Source organism: Sphaeramia orbicularis, chromosome 3 (genome assembly GCF_902148855.1).
Source record: "Sphaeramia orbicularis chromosome 3, fSphaOr1.1, whole genome shotgun sequence".
NCBI lineage: Eukaryota > Metazoa > Chordata > Actinopteri > Kurtiformes > Apogonidae > Sphaeramia > Sphaeramia orbicularis.
In genome coordinates, this window is record NC_043959.1 from 57,465,741 (window position 1) to 57,472,306 (window position 6,566).

Consider the following 6,566-nt stretch of genomic DNA (forward strand, 5'->3'; position numbering starts at 1 on the left):
GCTGGAGAGTAATTAAATGGCATCTGCTTTACACAGATAAGAATGTTGATTATTTGGTCAGTGTTTATGTTAGGATGGAGCAGATTCAATGCAACTACATACATTTTGTCTTGATGAGATTGTGCTGTTGTTGTGTTTTTGTAAACCTAAGTTTACTTTTCTCTGTGCTGAACTTAGCCTGTACTAATTATTATGATTCTTTTAGTCCTTTAAATGGGCTTGCGTTAAGAAACTATCATCAAAACGGTCCTGTCTCTATTCCCTTTTGTGGCCTTCCTTCAGATTTACGTAGCTGATTCCTGATCTGTGCCAGGGTGGGGAGCTCTACCCATGAGCATCTGCTGTATGCCTCTCTGTGGTATTACCCATGAAGCACCTGTCTTATTCCACACGCCAGCAACCAGAGCCCAGATGGCAGCTAAGCAGGCTAATTATTTCAACACAAAACTCTGATGTCCCACACCAGCACTGTGTGCCACTTTGGCATTCTACATCTCTCTCTCTAGTTCAGTTGAAGAGGATGTCTGCCATGGAGCTATAAAGATGTCAAGTGGGTAATCACGGTCACAGACAGGCCCCAGTACAGTGCTAGGCATCCAGATGTAAAGACGGTCATATGTGGGCTTCTTTATGGAGGCATTTGGCTCTGCTAGGATGCTATATTTTCCTCTGTGCCCACTGATGCAGATGCATGCTCATTATTTGCCAGAGCTGACAATAAGTTTTCGTGTGTTTGTTTTTCATATTCTCATGGATATAACCCCAGAAAAATGTTGATTTAGAGTTTGAGCAAAGTTCAGAGATATAAAATATAAACTCAGTCGCCAGTGATTACTCTTGTAAACAACTAAATGTACAAATTTGAAGGTCTTGTACTTCAGTTGAGTATTTCAGTTTCTGCTACTTTACACTTTTAGTCATTGAAGGAAAGCATTGTAGTCTCTTTATATTACTGCGCTCATTATAGGAACTTTAGCTTTTAGATACTTTGCAGATTTACTTATATTTCTTTAGCAGTGAGCCATTCCACACAAGTGTGCTTTAAATGCATTAACTTGTACTGGAGATGTAACGATATGAAAATTTCATATCACGGTTATTGTGACCAAAATTATCACGGTTATTATTATTATCACGGTATTACACTGAAATAATTTAACCAAGTTTTATTTTGAAAATAACAAACAAAATAACACAATGTACTATCTGTTGGTAGAAACATTAAAATTCATTCATTTATTCATTCATTTTCTGAACCCGCTTTATCCTCACTAGGGTCACGGGGGTCGCTTGGAGCCTATCCCAGCTACATAGGGGCGAAGGCGGGGTACACCCTGGACAAGTCGCCAGTTCATCGCAGGGCTGAACATATACAGACAAACAATCACTCTCACATTCACACCTATGGGCAATTTAGATTAACCAGTTAACCTATCAGTGCATGTCTTTGGATGGTGGGAGGAAGCCGGAGTACCCGGAGAGAACCCACGCAAACATGGGGAGAACATGCAAACTCCACACAGAAAGGTCCCACCCCCTGTCGACTGGTGTTGGAATCAAACCCAGGACCTTCTTGCTGTGAGGCACGAGTGCTAACCACTGCACCACCGTGTCGCCCAGAAAGAAACATTAAAATAATATCACATAAACATTAAACATACAAATGTGCATTAAAGATGGCATGTTATGGCCATAAGAAGTTACTGCACTTTGCACACTGCAAAGTGCAGTAACCTGCACAATCCAAAATGCATCCAGACTTCTGACTTTGTCCTTTTAGTCGGGGAAAAATCTTCAGAGCGCTGTCCGTGCAGGTGCCTTCTACTGTGTTTTCAGAGGCCAAACATTCCAAACTGAACATGCACACCTGGAGTGCTGCTGCTTCTCCAGGAAATGAGCAGCATCACCATGAGCTTTTCAAAGTGCGATAATTAAACATGGTTTTAATGATAATTAGAATTTGAAATAGTTATACTAACCATCTGGGAATTTTACCGTGGTTTACCATTATACTGGTAATCGTTACATTCCTAACTTGTACATACATTTAAGCAAAGTTTACACTGTGATATAGCGTCGTCCACCACTTTTGAGGATGTAGCATTCCTTGTTTTGTGTGTTTGCAGGCAGCGTTTTGTGAGTTAAATTTGACCAGTAACTCACTCCAATTTCACATCCATTCATATGTGTATTTTTGTCATTCATGTGTTCATAGTTGCTTGCCTGTCCACTTGTGTGCATGTGGAGGCACTGTGATGTCTGCAGAGGATACACTAAACTGGGATCAGGTACTGTAGACGTCTCTTCCCTTGGACTGAGGTTGCATACTCGACTCCAAAAATAAGTTTTGTGTCAAAAACGTATTGTTGCAAGAAATACAAGCTAGCAGTGTAGTGTAACAGCAGCAGCAGCAGTATCTTTATCAGAGGTAGCCATTACTCTGTACATCTTCCCTGAGGTTGATGAAGTGTTGCCATTAGGGCCCATCTCCTGCATCCACGGCCCCATCAGAGGTAGAATTGGTTGTGTTTGATAAAGCTGGCACTTAGAGCAAGGTGCAGGCCCCATAGCGATAACCTACTGACTCTAGCATTAAAGACCCCACCAATAGGAGGGCAGCCTACATCTTTATCTATTGCCTCTGTCAGGAAACAGTATTACTGGCTTTGTAGTCTCTTTGTTGTGCTTTCGCAGCTCTGTGTGTCGGCATTCTTAGTATTCCTAAGTGGATAAAAGAAACATAAAATGAGGAGATTTTTTTTATCTGTCTGTGCTCTTTACTATTAATACTAAAGTCGAAATAGTAACATGTAAGTGCTGATAGATAGATGGTGTGTTGGTAGACTTAAACGCAGGACAAATTGGCTGAAATAAAGCAATAAAGACTCTAATTTGTCCCAGTACAATTCTAGCTCATCCTTTCACCCTCCTCCTCCAATTTGCCTCTCCTGCTCCTCTCCCTAAAGTGTATCCCATCTGCTTTGGGGACCTCTCCCCAGCATGCAGAAGCAGGATAAGCACACCATTTCCCTGTCAATACTTTGCTATTAGCCTCTGCAGATCCATACATCACTGGGCTGTAGGCTATGAGCTGGTGTATGGTGTTCTCCTTATCTGAATGGTGGAGTCTGAGGTTCCCTCCTCTGCCCTGCACTTTGATTTATCCAACCAATAGGTTAATGAGAGATGGAGCCTGCCCCTTTACTCTTAGCCTCAGGGTAAAAACATATGCATCTGAATGAGAGTAATGGGGTGGTGGTGGTGGTGGTGGGGGGGGGGGGGGTTGTCCTGAAATGTCATAAAAATAAGTCCATGATCTTCATTGTGTTTCCTGTAGTAAATTTATGTATGACAAACACCCAGAAAGAACACTAAAAACTTCAACAAAATGTTAAGCTGGGGTTTAAAAGTAAAGACTAGGGATGAGCATTTTAATTACTTATTGAAGTTGAATAATCAACAATATAATAATAATAATAATAATAATAATAATAATAATAATAACTAGAAGCACTCGGAGAGCGCAGACCTCCGCCAAGGCTGATCAGTGGGCCCCCCCGTGGGCCCCCCCACCCCCGATCACCACCAAAATGTAATCATTTCTTCCTTATCCCATTTCCAACAAACCTTGAAAATTTCATCCAAATCTGTCCATAACTTTTTGAGTTATGTTGGACACTAACGATCAGTGGCCCCCCCCCCGTGGGCCCCCCCCACCACCAATCACCACCAAAATTTAATCATTTCTTCCTTATCCCATTTCCAACAAACCTTGAAAATTTCATCCAAATCTGTCCATAACTTTTTGAGTTATGTTGGACACTAACGATCAGTGGCCCCCCCCGTGGGCCCCCCCCACCACCAATCACCACCAAAATTTAATCATTTCTTCCTTATCCCATTTCCAACAAACCCTGAAAATTTCATCCAAATCTGTCCAAAACTTTTTGAGTTATGTTGCACACTAACGGACAGACAAACAAACAGACAAACAAACAAACAAACAAACAAACAAACCCTGGCAAAAACATAACCTCCTTGGCGGAGGTAATAATAATAATAAAAACATGTGGGTGAATCATAAGTAAATCATTTGAATTTGTTTCAAACACTTTTGCCTACTTTACTTAACATACAGTATAAAGCACTTGGTAAAAACAGTCAGTAGCAGTAATCGATTATCCATGCACATCCGTAGTATCGACCCATTATGTAACATTTACGCATGAAAATATCTCAGCCTATTTTATGTATTTTGTTGCCTCATATACTTAAATTATATCAATGTTTCCATTCAAATTCAGATTAACCATTTTTCTCATTTGAGTATGTTCTCCCTATGTGTGTGTGGGTTTTCTCCAGGTACTCCAGGTTCCTCCTACCATCCAAAGACATGCACTCATAGGTTAAATGGTCAGTCTGAATCACCCACAGGTGTAAACTTGAGAGTGAATGGTTAATCATCTGTACATTTCGCCCTAGGATGAACTGGCGACACATCCAGCATTCACCTCCACCTTCGCACGCTGGTAACTGTGATAGACTCCAGCATCCATGCAATATTTGTGAGGAAACTGGTGGAAACTGAATGAATGAATGAATGAACGAATGAACAAACGAACGAATGAACGAATGGTCCATTTCATTTGGTCTGTAAATCGCATCATTGTCTTTTTACACACATCACATATATTGCTTATGTGACTAGTGGCTTATGCAGGTCACAAAATTAATGTATGTATGCAGTGACATTCATAGATAATTCACCATTAGCTAGCTAACTCATCTATGTTATTTAACTTTAGCTAATGTTACATTAGGTGAGGCTTTGTACCCTGTGCTGGTCTATCGGACCCAGGTCAGGACCCAATCAGAGTGGCTGCCAGCATGATTACACCTTTAAGATACCCCACACTGGCTTCATTTTGGACCCAAGGTCCTTACCCCTCGGTGTAAACAGATTTAATTTACCTATAAGCACCTAAAGGACTTTATATAGTCACATGCCTGCTGTAAAGGCATCGGTCTGTTCTTGACTTCACCATGACACCTTTCACCTCCACTGTTCATGTAGTGCTTTTCTCACTTACCCAGAGAGAAGGTGATATAATTCTAAATGCTAATGAAAGGCAGTCCTAAAAAGAGATGTGCAGTGTTTGAACACTTCCCCAGGTCAGTGGCTTACACTGCCTGTTACATCAGTGCATTTATGACCTGCAGATATTTGGCCTCAATCCAAGGAGAAACTATCTAATGAGCAAGCTGTGTCAGTGTCTCTAGCAGCTCCCTCTCAGCAGTTTGTCTGTACAGTTTGCAGTGTGTGTGCGCGTTTTGTGTGTGTGCGTGAGTTTGAAAGCAACAGAAATGCTTTGTATTGAAGGCATTTAGCTGTGGGATAGAGAGGGAGCTCAGAAACTCACACACAAGCTCAACAGGGAAAGACAAACCACTGCCAGATAAATGTCCTACTTAGCTATTACAATGTACATTTCAACAAGAACCAAGACCCCTCCCCCTTCTAGTGCTTCACACACACACATACACCCTCACACCTTCCATGAAAATATCAAGCATATGGTTGTATGCTTCTAGCTCGTATCCCAAGGCCAGTTTCCAGCTGGTTCCCTGAGAGAAAGGGGAGAGAAACAGAAGAGCAGAAAGAGATTGAAGAGGGAAAAGGAAGGAGAGAGACAGAAAATGGGAAAGAAAAAGAGATAGAGGGAAAAGAAGACTGAAGGAAGGGGATGAAGGAAGTGATCATGTGTCTCTTTTTCCTCCTCAGCCTATGGCAGATGTATTGTAGGTTCGGACTGTTAAGTACCAGATAATTAGTTTGCCTCTGAGGCATCAGTCATTATGTATCTGTAGTGACTAACAAGGCCCTACTGGCACAACAGGCTTTCTCTGTGATTTACACAGGGTCTTACAGTGATGCCGCTACTCTCTTATGCATCTTGTTTTAAGCAGCAGAAAAGAAAACAAGAACTTCTTAGAGTGAGACCAATGGCTGCATTAGAAGTTTTTTAAGATAATCTTAGTACTACTAAGTACTGTATGTCTCCTAGTCAGCTGTTTCTGGTCATAAATGTACCTTCAGTCTTCATATTGATTAATCCATGTCCTCCTGGATGTTATCTTTTTCTCAAGGACGTTGTTGTCACAGTCGGTACAGACACACTGCACTACTGACCTTCAGTCTGTGTGTAAAGGGGCACAGGGGAGACTAAGGTTGCATTAAAAGCCTGTCCTATAATGATATCATCATCCTCATAATCCAATTAAGATAGTAACCACAATTTAAATGCTCAAACACTGAGACTTGGGCTATTAAAACTAAAGCAAAGTATTTTTAGTGCCAATATGTTCTTCTCGTTTCTCTTTTTTGTCTGTTTTGTCTGTTTCGTCTTGTTGTTTTTCTTCACTCTTCTTCCTTTTTCTCTTCTACGTCATTTCACAGTATTTCAAATTTTCAAGTGGACTGATATTTCTTAACTGCAATGAGAGTTATAGTTGATTCCTTATAAGACTAGAGGATGTTCATTTCTGGCACATTTGGATTTTTCCTT